Below are 21,689 nucleotides of genomic sequence, written 5' to 3' on the forward strand. Positions count from 1 at the left end.
CATTAATGAAATAGAATTTTTCAATGAAATTTACGTCACATATATTTAAAGTTATGCGCATTCTACTCATGTTCTCAAAATTCATATTTTCTCTTAAAACGTGCGCGTACGCGCGCGTTGAAATATTTGTATGCTCCAATCGAGCTCAAAATTTTTTTGCACACGTTTCAGACCATTTGGAGCATTTTTTGAAAAATTGAAAAAATCGGACGGACGCGTACGCGCGCGCGCATATACGCACGCACAGCTCATATGCAATTGAAATTTCCAGTTTTTTCACTTTGATCGCATGTCTGAAATGTCAAGGAATATTTATACCACGTTTCAAGTCAATCCGACTCAATATGACGTCATACGGGGCCGTCAAAGTTGAAATTCCGCGCGCGCGTCAATGGCGATATACAGTGCAACTATGCCAAAAAACTGCCAATTTTAAATCCGATTTTACTCGTCAGGATGGACGGTGACCCCCCATTTTCGTTACATATATTGAAAGCTGATGAGTTGTACATGTCATTTCATGGGTAGGCAATGCTGACAAAATGATTAAAAGATATCAAATTTCTTAATAAAGTAAAAAAAGTAAATTTTCAAAATGACGTCATCAAATTACAAGTCTACTCGAGCGTATCTCACTTATCCTCTGCCAATTTTCTCCCATATTTCAGTATGTTGTAGCTTATGAAATGTTCTTTCATTAATGTAAAAACAACATTTTGATTGGATGACGTCATCGCCTCGTAAAAATGGGTTGAATGTATCCTTGTAGAATTTGACCAGTTTACGTGTTATCTCTATGGGAGAGCAGTTTTTCTGGCAGTGAAAATTGACATGACTCTCTTTTTCGAGCACTAGCTCACTTTTGCTTCGGTGAATTTTTCCCAGATTTTAGTATGTTGTAGCTGAGACTTTGGGCTATCGTAAGTGTGCCCTTCATTTTTTCATACGACGTCGGCATCACGTCAAAAAACTTGGTTAAAAATGGCACGTGGCTTCGATGCAGCGTCATTTTGCTTAATACACAGGGCCTATGGAGCATGAAATAGGTCATTGCATAGCGCATCCGACTCGTAATCCTAAGGTCCCTGGTTCGAGGCTCACCCCTGCCAATATTTTTTTTTCATTTTTTTAAACACTTTTTTTCTTCTTTTTCTTTAGTTAGTCTTAATCTCCCTTCCTAACTTTATCTTTTTCTGATTTTTTTATGCTTCTCCTTCAAATTTCTATAAAATAACATATTTTTTTCTTTATTTTTCTTTCTTTCTACTACTTTCTGTGCAATAGATGAACAACAACAATGGCTATCAATCCCATATTTTGCACATGTTTAGTTCATGTCACGTACATTATTTCATAAAATAACAACTACTTGATCAGACACCATCTTGGGTATGTAAATTAGGGTCAAAGGTCATAAATGTTTCATCCTGTATCTTGGTGAATACATGTCCTATCTTTCCCATATTTTGCACACACAAAGACCATGTAACAAGGATCATTTCACAAAATAACCACTTTTTGCTCAGACGCCATCTTGGGTGTGCAAAGTGAGGTCAAAGGTCATATGTACTTCTTTCTGTATTTTCGTTATGACGTGTTATCTCTATGGGAGGGATTTTTTTTTAATGTGAAAATCGACATGCTTTTCTTTATCGAGCACTAGCTCTCACTTACCCTTCGGTGAATTTCTCCCAGATTTTATGTTGTACCTAAGACTTTGCATTTTGCATCTTGGTGAATACCTGTCCTATCTTTGCCATATTTTGCACACGAATATAGACGATGTCGCAAGAATCATTTCACAAAATAACCACTTTTTCCTCAGATGCCATCTTGGGAGTGTAAAGGTGGGTCAAAGGTCATATGTATTCGTTGCTGTATCTTCGTTATTCAGTGTATACAGAATTGGTACCAAAGATGGCAGATATGACTCCCTTTTCTAAATGAGAATCCAAACCTCACACGGCCAATGTCTCTAAACACAGATGAAACTTGTATTGTCATGCCTATTACGATCAGGACTCGAATCATTGATTAAAAAAAAATCGGATCACCTTAATTTGTCAGTGATGACAAATTACAATTTCTCCTCAAAAGTTGTGCAGAGGTTAGCTCAGAAAGTGCATTGCCTCTCAATGTCAGACTTATACCATATATGTATCATGTCGCAAAGACGACAGCGCAAGTTAAATCATAGTGATCAGTCGACCGTGACGTCACTATGACGTCATTATATGAAAACACATTTTCATGCATATCTCATTAATGGAATGGAATATTTCAATGAAATTTACGTCACATATATTTCAAGTCAAGTGGATTCTACTCATATTCTGAAAATTCATTTTTATCTCAAAACGCGCGCGTACGCGCGCGTTGAAATATTTGTATGCTCAAATCCAGCTCAAACTTTTTTTGCACACGTTTCAGACCATTTGGAGCATTTTTTGAAAAATTGAAAAAATTGGACGGACGCGTACGCGCGCGCACATATACGCACGCACAGCTAATATGAAATAGACATTTTCAATTTTTTCACACGGATCGGATGTCCGAAATTTCAAGGAATATTTCTACCAAGTTTCAAGTCGATCCGACTCAATATGACGTCATACGGGCCCGTCAAATTCAAAATTCCGTGCGTGCGTCAATGGGGATACACAGTGCAACTATGCCAAAAAACCGCCAATTTTAAATCGGATTTTACTCGTCAGGATGGACGGTGACCCCCCAGTTTCTTTACATATTCTGAAAGGTGATGAGTTGTACATGTCATTTCATGGGGTGGCTATGCTGATAAAATGATTAAAAAATATCAAATTTCTTAATAAAGTAAAAAAAGTAAATTTTCAAAATGACGTCATCAAATTTCAAGTTTACTCGAGCGTATCTCACTAATCCTTTGCCAATTTTCACCCAAATTTCAATATGTTGTAGCTTATGAAATGCTCTTTCATAAATGTAATAAAACAATTTTGATTTGATGACGACATCACCTCGAAAAAATGGATTGAAGGTAACCTTGTCAAATTTGACCAGTTTACGTGTAATCTCTATGGGAGTGCAATTTTTATGGAAATGAAAATTGACATGACTATCTTTATCGAGCACTAGCTCACTTATGCTTCGGTGAATTTGTCTAAGATTTTAATATGTTGTAGCTGAGATGTAGGGCTATCGTAAGTGTGCCCTTCGTTCTTTCATACGTTGTCGGGATCACGTGGAAAAACTTGGTTGAAATTAAAGTTTATCTTCGATGTATTGAAATATTTCTTTCTTTTTGCAACTTTCTTTGCAATAACTCAAGAAAAAAAGCCCCTATCACCTTCATATTTTGCACATGTTTAGTTCATGTCACGAAAATTATTTCATAAAATTACAACTACTTGATCAGACGCCATCTTGGGTATGTAAATTAGGGTCAAAGGTCATAGATGTTTCATCCTGTGTCTTGGTGAATACATGTCCTATCTTTCCCATATTTTGCACACGTAAAGACCATGTTACAGGAATCATTTCATAAAATAACCACTTTTTGCTCAGATGCCATCTTGTCTGTGCAAAGTGGGGTCAAAGGTCATATGTACTTCTTTTTCTATCTTTGCTATGACGTGTTATCTCTATGGGAGGGAATTTTTTAGATGTGAAAATTGACATGACTCTCTTTATCGAGATCTATCTTACTTATGCTTCGGTGAATTTCTCTCAGATTTTAATATGTTGTAGCTGAGACTTTGCAGTATCAGGACTCGAATCATTGATTAAAAAAAAGATCGGATCACCTTAATTTGTCAGTGATGACAAATTACAATCTCTAGTTCTAATTGTAATTGTAATCGTAACTGTAATTCAACATAGCATTTACATTTTTAGTCCCCGTGTGTGAGTATGGCCTTGGTTGAGTCTTTTTCCTAAAGAGGGAAGTAGAGAGAGAGAGAGAGAGAGAGAGAGAGATAGAGTAAGAAAACACGTCGACTGTCAGCATGTCATTACGTCTTGGAGTGGCTGTGAGTGATTGAAATGAAAGCTCTGTTTACAAACAGACCCCATTTCCACCGTTAGTGACACATTACTGGAATGACTGCAATATCTGGGGTGACGATATACAGTAGGCTTCCACTCTGGCTGCTTTCAGATCTGTGTCTTTCTCAGCGCACTGATGATGGCCTTGTCAAATTTTCGGATATCTATTAAAGGACAAGTTCACCTTCGTAGACATTTGAGTTTAGTGAATGCAGCAGTATTAGTAGAACACATCAGTAAGAGTTTGAGGAAAATCGGACAATCCGTTCAAAAGTTATGAATTTTTAAAATTTCTGCTTACTCAAGGCTGGATGAGAAGACTACTCTAGCTTGTGATGTCACATGAGTACAACCATACTTGCAAAAGAAAGATTAAAGAAAACTCAACATATTTTCACTTCTCGCACAACAAAAGAACACTTGACTTCTCTCTTTCAGAAGGCAGGGGGTATAATATTACCCTTAACATGTCAGTAACAAATAGAAGAAATGTGCACTCTTTTCAAAAAGTAAAGTTTTGTGAAATTCTCTTTTTATTTTCTTTATGTCGTTGTACGCATATGACATCATGCACTGTCGTAGTCTTCTCATCTAGCAGTGACTGTGCAGATACTTAAGATATTTGTAACTTTTGAATGGATTGTCCGATCTGCCCCAAACTTTCACTAATGTGTTCTACTAATATTGCTGCATTCACTCAACTCACATGTCTATGAAGGTGAACTTGTCCTTTAAAGCGATCGTAAAGTTTTGGTTGAGACCTAACTTCAGGTTTCTGTTGTTTGGTGAGATAATGAAAAACCTCGTATGAGTATAAGGGCACGTAATTCCAAGAATTCAACGTTTATTTGATGAAAATTGGTTTTGAAATGGCTGAGATATCCAAAACAGAGCAATCGTAATAAAAGGTGGGATTCACCTTTTGTTACGATCGCTCTGTTTTACTTTGTTTTTGGATGTCTCAGCCATTCCAAAACCGATTTTCATCAAATAAACTTTGAATTCGAATTGTATGCCCTTTTACATTTGATAAAGTGGTTTCTAAGTATCTCGCAAATAGTTAGAGGCCCAAGACTCACCTCCACCAATACTATACTATCCCTTTTATCATCCCAACATCGCAGCAATTTTACAGCCTGCAAGTTGCAATTATCTTCTAGTGTGGAAAAGGGGAAATTTGAATGTTCTTTTTGTACGATTGGAGGGGGAAAGGTACCTTTTGAAAACAACATTTCAGATTTGTCTTTTGAATGCAACCAAGTGAATGATAAAGCTCAAAGAATAGAATCAAACATATGGGATCGTAAACTTTAGCGGTGCATTCTGTCCCTGGTTACGCTGCAAAGCCATAAGTGACTACAATAAAGCTGCATTGGGTAGTTTGCCTTTGTACAATACAGTTTTGCTGAAATTTATGTGCTAGACATTGCTATGCGAATGAAATAGACTGTGTCGTAAAACCACACAAGAAAAGTCATCCCTCGTCAATACCTTTGGCTGTGTGTATACAAGTCAGTGAGATAGCCGAAGCTGTGTCACATGCCGTGCAGACAGTCCCAACTTTATTTTCACCCCGTGTTGACATTCGGTTCTCTCCCACACGCCCCCCCCCCCCCCCCCCCGCCCCGTGTAAATGACAACGCCTGCGACATAACGCGCCATGCTGCAAGACACACACACGGCACATCTGCACATTGGTAGGATGGGCCATCGGGACAATCGTGTGTGACATCATGAGAAACCTTGAAGAAATTCTATTCAATTTGCAAAAGACGCGGGGGGACACAATGGCCAATTATTCGGCGCTCGCTTTGCGACTTCTACATGCCCCAGTTCTTGGCCGATTATTTCGGGGGATTTTTTTGGGTCAATCCCGCATGCATCTCCAGCGGGTGGCCGGGGGCGTGTGTGAGCGTATCGTCGGGGTCATCTGGCCTATTTTATCTCAACAGGTGCCCTTTTCTGTAGGCAGGAAATATGGGACTCACCTGGAATTCTAACAGTAGATGTTGCATGTGTAACAAAATGAACAAGTCTAGGGAGAGTCCTTACCCTGCTGCTAGCAATCTTCCAAGCCAGCTGTTAGTGTAGGGCTTTGGGGGGGGGGGGGGGGGAGGAGTCCTTGTTATCACCATGTTAAAATAGAATGAATTAAAAAAAAAGAAAATCAACCAGGAGGTAAAGTTGGCTTAATAGACAAGAAATACCATGTAGATCACTGGAATGGTTGAATGATTTCGGAGGATTGATTTGCGTGCAAATTTGTCATGCATGCCAAATCCTGCGAATCTGCAATGTTTGGTAATCACAACTTTCCTCAGATTTCACTGATCCGTGTATATTCTAATGTATTTACTGAATCCACAAAATTTTGGAGGTGAATTCCCCCGTATAAAAAGTAGAGATTCTTGTACACCTTGTAGAATATTTCATTTCTTGGTTCCAGTTTACATATCATAATATACATTGATTCGGCACCTGTCAAATATTGAATAATGTGAACTTGTTTGAAGTTTACTGTGTTTCTGTGTGTTCCTTGAAGGCTAGAATAACTTCAGATCTCATTGAGATGCACATGATTAACTGCTAGGAATAACTGCTCTCAAATTATTGACTACCACTAATGGCCTTTAAATACAGTAGTAAAGTATTGGCATAATATGAGTATTCCATGCACGCTGGTACACTGTATGTCATTCTATGAAAGTCTGTCGTGTTGCTTTGTTTAATAAATGCACCATCATAAAAAAAAAATTAAAAAATAAAAAAAAATCACAAAAAGGAGCGTTTACCTGCATTTCAATATGAACATCTACTCCGAACTGTGCTAAAAGAGTTTAATTTTACCTCCAGAGGTGTCACTACGCTTCAAACTCGTTAAAACAGAACACCTTGTTCACACATCAGTAGTTGCGAATAGCTGTAATTCTCCTCAGTCCCACATATGAATGTTTTAGTGATGACAGACACTTTGACAGATAGTGATTATATATTGTCCAATAAACAAAGGACTATGAAAAGAGATCTTCCAAAGAAAATCTTTGGTACACATCAAGTTAAACAAATAAAACTCTTCCCCCTCCCCCCCCCCCCATGAATATTATGTAAACTTGGGAAAAGGGGGGGGGGATACAAACTATGTGACGTGCAAATAAAATGGTTTATTGGTGGTAGGAGCGGAAAAGAAAAAAGACATTCTCAGCATAGTTTTTCACACCTTTTTGGGCATGCTAACAATGACGACGGGAGACTTTTTACATGAGGCATTGTGTTATCGCTTACTCTGCATTTTTGTGGGTGAAAGCGGTTAAGATCAATGATTTTCATTAGTGGAGCAGAACGGCAAAGAAATGACTCGTTTAAAGGCCTTGGTATTGTGTATAATCACCATTGATGATTAGATCTTGCACCTTAACCCTCTGCGTACTACATTTCTTTCCTGTCCGTAGGTATGTGTGTAAAATTTGTTAACATGTGACTCATTAGCATAGAAAAGGGTTAAACTAAGATGTGTGTCCACACGACACCTAATCTTTAACATTGAACTTTGGGGTGAGAGTCCCACGTTATGATTAAACCACAGAAACGGAAGAAATATAGCGTTGCTGGGGTGACAAGACCTCTTATCTACAAAATGTCAAATGTTCAGGAGAGCAAAAAAACAAAAAAAGAAAAAAACATGGCAGCCAAAGTACTGTAACGAATGAGATTCCCTTTCCTTTGACAAGCTGTGATGGCTCCATTTTTGGGGGTAAGACAGCTAGAATTAAAATTTGGACAGAACATCACTTAACTGATTATCTGACCATTTATCCAAAAACGTCATTTTTACCAAAATTTGAGATACAAGGTCTTTTCACCCTGGCGACAATATACACACAGCTCTAGCGATAAACCCAATAAGGTATGAGAATACATTTAGTGTACAACACGCTCTGGAGGTTGACCCGGAAGCTGAGGGGGAATAGGTTTCGTTGAGCCAACCTTTTCGTTTGTCGATTGTCGTGTGTTCACATGATGTTCATCTACGAGTTTGGACCCCTCGCGGCATGCACGGATAGAGAGTAAACCCTAAGAAATCTTGTTGTTCTAATCATAAACAGGGGGCAAAACTGTCACCTAATTGACACAGTTTTAAATCTTAAGCAAATTCTTAAGATTAGGAATGTCGCTTGAACATTCACACATAATTTGTAACTTTTCTCTTCCATGATATTTTATGTTTCACTTTATAACCCTGTTATCACACATATATCTGAATCTATCGATTCTCTTTATCAAAATATTTTTTGATGTTTCTTTCTGGTGCTTCAACATCCCATGTTACATGAGGTACTTTAAAAACACAAAATTGTCCAGTGTGTGGGATCTGTCATTTTTTTGTTATTTTTTTTTATGCTAGTAGCTAGCCAAATTAGGCTGAATAGTCGCTTGCATTATGGGCTTGAGTCATTTGGTTAACTCGGTCGACTAATCAAGTCTTTGTCCCGTTCACTTTTCACATTAATTTTTGGGTCAAAGTGATATGCAACCATGCCGTGGGAGCTACTGTTGGAACCTCACGGAATTAGTTCATTTTACACGATCATAGGACACATGATTTATCCTTGAAAATATAAGTACTTGTATTGCTGCGTATTTCGGTTTTCCAAGTGGACAAAATGTGTGTACAGAGAGGTGCTATGTGGGTATCAAAACCTCAACTGGAATTGTTCATTAATACATGATCACAGGACATTATGATTTATCCTTGAGAATGAAAGTGTGTGATATATTGCTACATACCTCAGTTTTCCAATCAGACAAAATGTATGTGTACCGAGAGTAGGTGTGGGTAAATCCCAGTTTGGAATGGTAGCACAAGCAAGTCCATCAGAGTGGGCAAACCTCTTGAACAGTGTAGCGATGACAACAACAAAAACAACAACAACAAGAAATGTATGATATATATATATATATATATATATATATATATATATATATATATATATTGCACCTTTCTTTTTTCTTTCTATGCAACACTGTCCAGTGATTGTACCTCTTTAAAATCACTTCAAAGTTCACATTACACTGTTCTGTTAAAAAAACAACAACACAAAAATGCACACATACATTGTAGCATACTTCCTTATTTAGTATCTCTTTAATTTCTAACACAGTTTTGGCAATTATTGTACATAGCCTTTTGCTAGCACATGCGCCATCTTGTTTTTGTTTGTTTTTAATGTAAAGTTGGTTCATGAAATCAAAAGATGAGGTAGTCATGTGCCGTTTCATTATTCCAACCTTGAGATTATCATGTAAATATATTCATCTATTATCCTATTTTTTCTTGGTTGGGGGGGGGGGGTATGTAGGGTTGTGGCATCCTATTATATTTGATAAGCATAATGAAAGATCCTCTGCGTCATGAGAAGTATTGAGTAGCGTGTGAACACATCATGTGAACTTTTAATCCATTGCGTCAAGATTGAATTTTGCGACAAAATTTCTTGCTGTCACTAAATTGGTGTTTCCTACATTTCTCTGCATGAAAACTGACATCAGAGGAGATCAGCAATGGGCTTTGTTCAGCACAGACATTCAACCTTCACAAGACCACAAAGAAATCTATTAAAAAAAATAGCCAAATTGAAAGAAGCAGGTGCTCCAACCTGCACCTCCCTGCTCCAACCTTCTTTAGGTGTATTGCCAAGTTAAGAATAAGTTTAGAAATAAGTGATGAGGAGGCTTCTGTGTATTCTATCACTGATAGTGAAACAAGCAATTACAATGCACACGGTGTATATGATCAGCAAAAGGTTCAGATGTGAGGGGTTTTTTTTAACCTACATTGTACCTTATGAACCTACTGACCATGAAAAGTAAATATCTTAAAAATGCATAGCATTGAACCACAGAAATGTGTCCGGGTTTTTTTTTTTTTTCTTTCTTTTAATGTGATTTTTTTTTTGAGAGAGAGAGAGAGAGAGATCATTATGGGAGCAATTTTTAGCTCTTGTTTCTTGTAAAGTTGTGCTTGACTGATATTGAATCAGTGTTGGAAATTCTTAGAATTCCACATAATCATTTAAGGTAAAACATAGTTGCGATATGATTACATCTATACTATTGACTCTTGCTCGAAGTGGAGACCTACATTGTATGCATGAGAGAAATGTGTGAAATAATGCAGTGATAGCACAAGTTCAGGTGGATAATGACTTAAAAATGTGAAATATCAACCAAAAAGGTATACAGGTATACAAGTACTGCAATCTCGGGGCATACCCTATTGTGGTTGCTACTTTGCATTTTACAGTGTATAATCAACTACATACAAGCATTATGTACGCATCTGGCCTTACAACATGTACAGGGCTGCCAACTCTCACGCATTGAGTGTGAGACTCACGCAATTCAACCGATTTTGACTCTCTCGCTCTGATAAACGAAATCTCATGCTAAACCCCCAAAATGGAATGTACATGACTGCAAAAATAAATATATCTCTAAATTCTCTGATATTCCGAACATCGATATGCCCAAGCCCAAAATTTCGAGATTTTCCCGCGCGGGTGTAAAGCTTAACCAATAATAATCGTTTTTGGTTCACGCCCAAAGACGAGCTATTGGATTACGATTGGTTTCTACCTATACCACGTGAGCGTAGCTTGTATTTTTGGCAAATTACAGTACATGTATGGCTATGACGTGTGCTTTACATCGCTTTACATACACTGACTGTGTACGTAGTACGTACGAACGTACGGCCGCACAGCAGGCCGCCAGGCGCTAGCCATGGAGGTCGCTCCGCTCCCTCGCAGTGTCTCACGCCAAACTCTCACTCAAGGTTGGCAGCCCTGCATGTACAATGTAGCAGTATCCATTGCACAGGAGTGAATTGCTTGTGCAGCTTGTTAGCTGCATGCGATTCATTCCTACTGCTAGGGCATGTTGTGATCATCACATACTTTAGCAACATTCTACCTACCCACCGCTGAACAGAGAGGGCGCTTCAGGAATAAAAGTCGGATACACCGTCTTTTGTCATTTCACGCTTCTGATATCAAAACACTCCAAAACAACTCATTAGCGTGGCAAATCACATCTTTTCTCTTGAAGTTTCTCTTCACTATCATTTTACACAAGGTCTTATTTCTCATTTCCAAATCAGTTATTTATTCCGGATGAAATGCTGAATACCTTAGTTCATTGAATAAAGTGAACTTCACCTCTTTATGGGGCATACTAACATACATTGTGCAATGAACATTGTACATTGTGTGTGTCCTACTCATTAAGCTCCGAGTAGGCCTAGACCTACGTATACTGTACATTCTACAGTTATAAAAGTTAATGATATTTACACACACAAAATAAACTGAAATAAACCTGTTATGTCTTAATTGTAAAAACCAAAAATAAAGCAGTCTTTTCAAGTCTCTGTGTTTCAGCATCTTTTTGAATGTTTGTATCTCAGCATCTTTCTGTATGTTTGTATCTCAGCATCTTTCTGTATGTTTGTTTATGTACCTCTTCTGTATCATGTAATAACACTCATGTGAACAATCAGTGCATCCCATAATACCACCACCTCCTCCTCCTCCTCCGTCCATTTTATTTTATCCTGGTCTTTATCCCAACTGGTCTCCGTCGTTCAGCGCCTCTCATTCCTTCGCAGACCCCAAGAGCGCAGGCTGTCTCACGCCTGACCTGCTCCCTGCCATGTCCTGGCGGAAAGCTAGCCCGACTGCTGGTTGTTAGAATGAGTAGCAGCTCTCTCTTCTCACAGACATGAGTAGGAGCGAGGGAGGGAAGGAAGAAAGAGAAGAAGAGCGGAAGAAAGAGAGAGAGAGGGGGAGCGAGTACACGAAAGAGAAGGATCGTAAAAACTGCGGGCCATTCTCCCGGTTCCACTGTCAGCAGCGTCTTTAGTCCCACTCGCATCCCGGACAACAATAAGCCCACCTGCCAAACCGGGGTGCTACAATGGGCCACGTTAGAGAAAGCCCGGCCGTTACCGTTGGCCCAGACACAAGTTTATCCAACCATTATGATGCTTGCAATAACATTTACATTTTTGAAATTGTCCCTACACAATCGCTCCCAGCAAGGCCCCAGCTTCTGCTGGCATGCTTTGCGGAAACAAACCTGCCTGATTTTTTTTCCCTCTCCCCCCATCACCCATTTTTTTTTCTCTCTTAAAAACCTTGATCCAGTTAATACTTGACTGTACGGAGTTGTAGCATTGGGCCATTCATGCAGTGGAGTCTGGTATAATTGCACCATTAGTGGACATTTGGGGTTTAGAAAAAAAAAGTGTCATTAGGCGGACATCAACATGTAGGTGGACAAACCCATGTCCTTCTAATGTTTTGACCATCATCTGTGAGGGAATCTGTTTACCCACAAACCTCCACTTTTGAGTGAAAGTTTAGAATTTTATGAACTGTAAAACAACAATCGAAGTAACCCTTATAGTTGTAGTAGAGTTGTTTATATTTGGAGGATTAAAAATGAGGCAATAGGAAGACATTGCTCTTCTTTTTTTTTTAGCCAATTGTAAACATTCCAGAAGACTATTATAGGCCCTATCTGTATTATCATATATCATTTTCCTTCATTTCATCTATATAGAAAATTTGTCTGAAATGTCTTGCATAAGTGCAATTAGGATTATAACAAATGTCCTTTTAATAGACCATGTAGCATTTTAAAATTTATCAATATTTACATCTACAAATGTATGTCTATATGTGAGTGTATAAGTAAGACCTATACATTACTGACGTGCACGTATATGATGCTTTTGGGGATTTCAGATTTGTGCCACAGAATAGAAGAAAAATGAGTTCCGTATTTCTTTTTTGATTTCAGTGTCCTTTTGTAAGTTAAGTACAGCCTAAGATCTTTACTAAAAGTTGTTTAGTTCGTGACTCGCTTCCTTTGTTATTTATCAACAAGGGTAGACTGGCAAGTTGGTTTACATTGGCCTGATTTATCAAGCCCCAGTGCGTTTTACGATGGAGAGCATTGAAAGCCCTTTGTGCCCGAGTTGTGCAAATTGGTGATCATTTTGTTTGTGAATGCGTGTTTGTGTAATTTGTGTGTGAGTGGGGCTTGCTGTGAATTTTTCTTCTTCTTTTTTTTTTTACTCCATAGACTCCTATGAGTGGCATGCTGTGAGCTTACACGAGTGGATATTGATTTAGCTTTTGTGTGGCACTATTCATTAGCCTGATTGCATTTTATTTGATCTAATGGGATTAAATTGGACAATATCACATCGTTTAATTATGTGCTGCTCTGCACTCGTAGTTCAGTCACATGGGAACCTTGAGAAAAGTTTTCATAGCACCATTCAAAGTGTCAATGATACTTAGCTCTTTTTTCCCCCCTCATGCCATTATTGAAAAGATTATTGAAAAGATCATAGAGACAGGAAGAATTAGTTATTCATATTCAGTTTTTCTAACCCTTATGCTTTATCCAGGACACTTGTGAAGAGGGCATACTTTGACCTTTCGTATTCTGTCAAATCAGGGCAAAATTTGCGTGACATGGCAGTTTGTTGTAGGGGGTCCTTTCATTCTTCCACTCAGTTTGGTTGTTGCAGTAATAAAAAAAGATAAAAAGAAGAATTATTGGAGTAGATGGGACACGTTGGATGATGGTTGATAAGGCGTCAATGGAAACTGAGAGGAGATGGAGAGAGAATAGTAAAGAAATTGTCGTGACTGTAAACAACATGGGGAATGTTCATGATCGGTATTGAAAAAGCAAAACGCGTGAAAGAAACTCTTGAAATACATGTGCTCACTTTGTTATTTTGTCTTTTCAGCTTCAAAAAGCAGAAATCATAATCGGCCACAACCCTGCAGTGATTTTTGTGCACCCTGCTCATTTCTACAATACATTTTGACACTTGGTCAGGATGATCCGCAACTCAAAATTCTGAATTGCGTCATGAAGTACCACTAATCATGCAGCGGTGTATTCTTGTGTGACCTGACACACTTCCTGCTTGTGGCCACAGAAGATTTGTGCATGTGCAGCGCATACCTCAGAGAGATGAGTACTTTTTGGCCAGAAATGCCATGGTATTCGGCCCCCAGTGGGGGCGCTGTGGCATAGTGGATAGGACTCCTGACTCCCAATCGGAGGACCCGAGTTCGAATCCCGCCCAGTGCTTACGTCCTTGGACAAGATGTTTTTACCCACCATGTCCCTCTCGGCCCAGGTGTATAAATGGGTACCTGGCAACGCTGGGTGATAGTAATGGCAGGGCCCTCTGGTAGAGCAGTGGCAACACCAAAGAGGCTACCCTGGATAAATAAGACCTCATAAATGAGAAAGGTACCAAGAGAATTTTCACGGTTTCTATGACAGTGGCATGTCGCCAGTGAGATTGGTACTAACAAATTACTATGGTATTCAAAACCATGGTAATTCCAATGTGAATTCACCTGTAACGTAGGAAAAGTCTCTTGTGCCTCTGGCCAGTGATCCCCACGTTGAAAGCTCTTCAAGTTTTGGCGCGCTCTGGCGCCTTTTTCTTGAACACTGAACCACAGTTTATAGTTAAGTTCAACGTTTCTAATCTTTGAAGTTTTCAACTTTGATGATTAGCTTGTGATTTTAAACTACAACACACGTCCACATGACACCTAGTCTTATTAGAGATCGAATTTTTTAGCGAGAGTTCCGCTCGATGATGAAACCACACGACCGGAAAAAATACATACACCCAGAGCTGGCGATAAACCGGATAATGTGTGACGATACAGTAGTGACAACACTTACTGGAGGGTGGCTCAGAAGCCGAAAGGAAATAGGGTTCACTGAGAAGTCATGCTAACTTTTGAATTGGTTGATTATCGTGTCAACACGATTGCTCACCTACGAGTGGGGACCCCCAACAACTTGCGGATAGAGTGTAAATGCCAAGATGTTATCGACTAATCTTTAAAATTGCTGACTTTTGAGTGCATCTACAGTCAACATGGGGCTAAAGTACACAGTAATCTTCCAAGATTAAAACTTTGAGCTAATCTTGAAGTCTAGGAATGTTACGTGAGCATAACTATACTGTATTCGTGGCAGGAAGTTTTTTGTGAATTGGAGCTGACGGCCTTTTTCGCGGCATGAAAATTTCGCAAATTGTCACTGACATTCAATCCATACAGTGTAGACAAGAATGTTCATGTGCACTTTTTAATTTTGCTAATCTTGGCTCTTGCAAAATTCGCAAAATTAAAATGCATGTGAACATTCCTTGTTTTACAGTATAATAAAAATATTCTTGTTAGTGTGCATCTCTTGTTCACAAGTTTAATACACAAGGCACTTTGCTTCCATCTTGAGAGGTTTTAGTAAAATGTTCATTCATGAAGAAAAAAAAACCCAAATACAATGAATAACCACTATTGACAAGTCATTTTTTTTTCTCCAAATATTTTGTTCAAGTCTTTCTGAGAAATTTTTCTACATTGTACCTCCCATGTGTAACCGTGATTCTTTTTTTTAAAAGTAATGCAAGGTGCCATTCTTGTGTGTGTGTGTGTGGGGGGGGGGGGGGGTGGATGGGGTATTGAGGATGAAATTGAGGGCAACAGCTCTTTGTAAACATGTGGATATTTGGGATATCAATTGTCTCAGCGCAAATTGTATAATTTGCGCTTACACCACTTGGCGCTCTGTTTCTCCAATTTGCTCACACTGAGCGGAAATGTGCCCACGCATAGAAGCAATTTGCCACTTGTTACTGGCCGGAGAGCTCGGTTTGAAGTGTTGCACAGTTAGCCTTGACTCCAGACTGTCCTCCATTAAATTCTCTCCATCTCTGGACGCTGAAGCAAAATCTTGTCATTCAAGTCTTTCTGTATTGCATCTGTCTAGAGTGGTTGTCTAAGTGGATTTTTTTTAGGCAACGATGTTGAATCTATACTTTTTCTTTGGCAAAGAGCTGCACCAGTAAAAAATACTATCTTGTTCTGTTTAGTAAAAGTCAAAGTAGAGTAGGAAGGAGTCAGAAAGTGTTAGTGTTTTTTGGAAAAGTTGGACGTTAGCATTTCATCCTGAAAAAAAAAAAAAATAGGAAAAGGCTGGGCAGATTACCCACTACATGCACTTCCGTGAAAACCTGGGCACCGTTTCATCAAAGTTGTCAGCCCTGACAAGTTGTCAGTCTCTGACAATTACCATAGTAACAGTCAGTGACCAAAGCTTCTCAGCCAATCAAAACCAAGGATTTTACTGAAATTGTCAAAGAATGACAACTTGTCAGGGCTGACAACTTTCATGAAACAGTGTTCCGGAGCTCAGTTCTAGGCTCATGGTGCATGCTGAATGTCAATTGTTACCACCCTCTATGGGAGATCAGACACCTCATCTCCAGTTGTTAGGGAAGTTCTCGTTCATTGGCTCATAAAGCCTACTCGAAGTGCAGCTCTCAGTGGAGATTTGAACCTCTGACTTTCCAGGCAGCTTTATTAGTGTGCTACTACTGAACCATTGATGATTTGGTCTTCATCAGCAAAGAGACTTGGACATTTCATCAGGCCCGTTTAAATCATGGTCAAGGTTGGTATTGAGGGAACACATGACATAGGAATACTTGCCTTTCTGTGTTGTTTGCCTTTAAGTGGTACAATGTACATGTAGGTCCTAGCTGACTGATTCATGTGCAGCTTGAATTAAATAAAAGTTTGTGCAGCTGTTTAATCTTTGTGTGCTCTTTTCTGTGGTCAAGAAGAATGTCTGGTGTTGATGGGGTTTATTTCTACAGCATGACAAAGTGGATTCTACCCCATAAATGATAAAAAGAAGAAGTACTGTAGATATTGTAACACTGCAACTGTTTGTGTCTTTTATCAAAGACTACCGATTGTCCAATAGGGACTGATATTTTTTTTATTTTGTGGAGGTACAAGAACTCATTTCTCCTGACATGTCAATCAGAATTGAGGAGTTTTCATGGTGTGACTAGAATGGTGATGTCCTCAGTTAACACTCAATAAGATTTGTTGCCACTAGCAATTTGTTTTTTAAATCATACTCATTTAAAGCTTTTACACTCGATCGTTGATGGTATCATCAAAGTTCCACAATTGTATCAAAGTAAACCACAGAGGCTGTGAGTGAGCACCAATCGGAAATTAAAAGTGGGCGAAGTTTATAACCAGAGAGATATCAAATCCGCAGGGTTCAAATGACATGAATGAAAGTGTGAGGATTTGGGGGGAGGATTAGTAGAAAGGGGTAAGTTGTTTTGAGTGTACTTTTGATTTTATAGTTTAGGGTAAAGATCCCCTTTGAGGAATTGGAACAAAGCTATTAAAAAGTGAGTGGAACTCCTTTTTTTCAGTTAAATCCTACTCTCTGATGACTTGCTAAATAAAATCATGAATGCAGTTACAAATACATATCAACAATAGCTGAGCAAGTCATACTGGCTCACATGGAAATGATGTTTGATTCCAGTTTAAAAGAATAGTCAGGATATGGTGCTTTTTCTTTTTTGGTAAGATTAAAAATCTAGCTATGTTTGTAAGTATGATATTGGAATGATTGGAGAGCTCTTCTTTGGTGTAGAAAGGTCGTTTAACTTTTAAGGTGTTATCACATATTCATCAAAGTGCCAAAATTAACAATTCTAGTGCAAGAGAATGTTCTGGTTAGTTAAGTATCAGTGCTTTGCGAATTAAGATGACTTCGGTAGCTGGAAATGTGCATGTGTGTGCATGTGTAACTTTTGTGGCGCAATGATTTGACAAAACTATGTTTAGCTCAAAGCAAGTTGGCACCACGTAATGCTGTTGTTTACACAGCAGTCATGACTGATAAATGAAAATGGTCTTAATCCTAGTTGAAAGAAGCACTTGCGCTACTTCTTTGTATGTGAAATGAGAGGGTGGGGGAGGGGAGATTGAACAGAAATCATGCTGCAGGAATGAAAATTGGAATGAAGTATGTTGTGCTTCCTCCGATGAGAAAAACTTGGAAGGAGGAGGGGGGTAAGGTGTGGACCGCGATACCTCTTAATTGTACCCCTGTACCGCTTGATTGTACCCCTGTACCTCCACAGAGAGGACAGTCCATGGTGCAGATTTCCCACCACCGGAGGTCGTGGGGTCGTGTTGTTGTCATGCAAGATGAGCATCAAACTGTGGTCATGTACACCAAACAACTCTCCTTTCCTCGAAAAAAAAAAAAAACCTAAACAAACAAACAGGAAAACAACCCCGAAAAATATGCCCTGCTTTGCCTTCTGTGAATTTCCCTCACCTAGCCCCCTACCGGTGCATCACTTTGACGACTGCCTGTCATACAAGATTCTCAATATCCTTTGATATTTCCTTCTTTTTTTTAATTCTTAGTGCCCATGTAGTGTGTGAAGAGAACAGAGGATGTAAACATCCTTGTCAGAATTTCCTCTTGATCTGGTATCTTGGGCAATGTACTTGGCATTCACACATGCACACAATCGCCCGCTTAGAGCAGCGAAGTGCCTGACTGAGACATTTTTTTTTTTCCGGGGGAAAAAAGATGGATTTTCTGAATGATTGCTCCCCTTGAATGGTGTTATTTTAACACAGCATGGGTTAATGCATTGAGTGTGAAACGGTGGTATTCAATGTAACAGGGCTTATCGCGCCCAGTAGGCTCCATGAAGCGGCAGGCTTTATCGGCCTTTCGTTCTTTTTTTCCTCCGTGAATGGATGGTTAGTAATTCACCAAGCTCACAATCGCAAGCGGTGTAATAATGAGACCACCGCAATTTTTACTGTAATCTGTGATTTTTCAAAGGAAAATAATGGCTGGCACACTGCCAGTTTAGGACGTTGGATTTTTGGCTCCTCCTCTAGATACATGTACAACACAGTAAGAAAGGATGATATTCAATTTATTACTTAAACAAAATTCATTGAGCTAAGGAATGCGGTGTAAGTCTAGTAAACCTCAAGAAGAAACATTAGAGTATCCCATATATGTGTGTGTGTGTGTGTGTGTGTGAGAGAGAGAGAGAGAGAGAGTGTGTGTGTGTGTGTCTTTTATGTGCCACTGTTTGTGGAGATGGGTGTATCGCGTGATGTGCCGGAATCTGAATGCAGGTTTGGGTGGAGTTCTTGTGGCATGGTGCCCAGCAAGCATGACAAAGAATTTATTTCTTTTTTTTTAGGTGAAGAACATTGTTGCATGAAATCTTAACAAATCAATGACAAGGAAAGGCGCATATCCAAATGATCAAGAATAATAGTTGTGTTAAAAAAAGTCTGTGTTTGTTCTGGTGGGAGTCTACGATATGTGATATTGGAATGTGCATTTGTGTTTATGTGTGCGTTTGTGTGTGTTTTGCATGTAATATGAGCGATATGTAAGAGAAACATTTTTGGCATGAAACTTTCGCAAATTTGAGCTGACTACTTCCTTTTGTTGTGGCGTAAAACCTTCGCAAATTGCCGCTGGCTTTCAATGAATTGTGTAGAAAAAAACCTTATGTGCATTTTGCTCTTAGGAATCTTGGCTTGCAAAATTTGTGAAAGTTTCATCAATGCGAAAATTTCTGGTTTTCAAGTATTTTGCCTGCCTTGTTCTCAGTTTATATTTAACCTTTGACTGCTGCATATACCCAGTAGGCCAGTCCCGTGTTGGAAACAAGTCACATCCTGGCACACAGAGGGCGCTATTTTTTCTTGCTTTTTGCTATCAAATTATCTCATGATGAATAATGTTAATTCAGATTTACACAATCTTATACAATAGCTGAAACTTGCAATGAGAAGGTGACTTGTTCAAAACTTCCAAGGTGCCTTGTTGAAACCTGCCTTGTCGATGATCTAAGAAGGCACAAAAGCAACATCTCAAAATTTGCCGAGTTGCCGTGTAAACTTCATACTTACTGTACTATTGTGTATTCATTGTTAATTGTGTGAAATCTTCATCTTTGTATACATAATAGGTGGACCTTGCCAGACGAGCAATTGGCCTCTGTAGAGATATGATAAAGTCAAACGTTTCTTAGCGACCACTTGTCTATAGCAACCACCTGCTGAATATGTGCGACCACTAAAACCAATTCCCTCTGAGAGAAAAAGCGTGTTAAAGAACATGTCTATAGTGGCCACCTGTCTATAATGGCCACTTTTCTGTCTCCCGTGGATTGCCGCACTATAGACAGATGTGACTGTATTACCCTGATGCGTCCATTGGAATTTGATTACTTTTATTACCTCTTTACTGTGACAAAGAAAGAATTAAGTGTAAATGATTTATATTTTCTTTTCTCCATTTTCTCATCCCTCTGTCCCTCATCACATTCCTCTACCTCTCCACTATCTGCCTGGCCTTCTTCTTCTCTTCTCCTTACTCTCCCCTCTTCCTCTTTGCCCACCTTGTTCCCATGACAGAGGCCAGGAGGCTCCGCCCAAAGAATGGGGGCCGGTATGCCGCCCCCCTATGCTGGGATGAGGGGTATGAACCAGGGTATGGACCAGTCACGTAAGCGCCACGCCCAGTCGGAGGCCCAGAAGAAGTCACAGAGGTATGTGAGAACCACCGAAAGAATGTGAAGAGTTCGATTGCAAAATGTGTTAACTCCATTCAGGTTAATTTGAGATATTTGCAATTAAAGCTGCTAAAAAACAACAAAAATGATAAGAAAATATGAGACGTACATGTGTTTAATCAGAACTTCCAGAATATTGCCTGTTGTGTAACAAGTGAGGTGTCATTGGAAAGGTTTTACTTTGCTCAATTTTATGATGGATGGACTGTATTCTTTAAAAAAGGACGTTAACCCATTTCAAGATCAAACTCTTCACATGATATGTTTTGTCTTGTGTTTTTTTTGTGTGTCGTCATGTGTAGTGGTTGACCATTTTACGTCAGGGCTTCTTGGTCAGTGAGATGGTCAGTTTGTGAAGTCCTGGCTGGTGACTGGTTTTCAATCTGAGACATTGGTTCATCTGGAATTATAAGCTTTACTGTAAACGTTGTTCAACTCATGTTCCAAAACAATCCCAAACAAAACCAACGGGACGATAGCCAGACTGCAGAAGCGTGCATGCACCACCACAACCATCACCACCATTCCGACCACCACAACCATCACCACCATTCACACCACCACCACAACCATCACCACCATTCACACCACCACCACAACCATCACCACCATTCACACCACCACAACCATCACCACCATTCACACCACCACCACAACCATCACCACCATTCACACCACCACCACAACCATCACCACCATTCACACCACCACAACCATCACCACCATTCACACCACCACAACCATCACCACCATTCACACCACCACAACCATCACCACCATTCACACCACCACCACAACCATCACCACCATTCACACCACCACCACAACCATCACCACCATTCACACCACCACCACAACCATCACCACCATTCACACCACCACAACCATCACCACCATTCACACCACCACAACCATCACCACCATTCACACCACCACCACAACCATCACCACCATTCACACCACCACCACAACCATCACCACCATTCACACCACCTCCACACACGGCCCTTCAGCACAATCCGGAACAAAATCAACAGGACATTCTAAAAATCTCTTGGATCTGGAACACAAAATGGGCTCACTTGGGTGGAAGTAGATCTCTCTCTATGGAATCTCA

General features: G+C 39.5%; 1 pseudogene; it reads left to right on the plus strand.

Annotated features, from left to right (window-relative positions):
- The window catches only part of LOC139740612 (SWI/SNF-related matrix-associated actin-dependent regulator of chromatin subfamily D member 1-like), a 272,207-nt pseudogene that overhangs the window by 75,363 nt on the left and 175,155 nt on the right, over window positions 1-21,689 (plus strand).

This window comes from Diadema antillarum, unplaced genomic scaffold (genome assembly GCF_040938485.1).
Source record: "Diadema antillarum isolate AM-2024a unplaced genomic scaffold, OU_Dant_1.0 scf00000030, whole genome shotgun sequence".
Classification (NCBI taxonomy): domain Eukaryota; kingdom Metazoa; phylum Echinodermata; class Echinoidea; order Diadematoida; family Diadematidae; genus Diadema; species Diadema antillarum.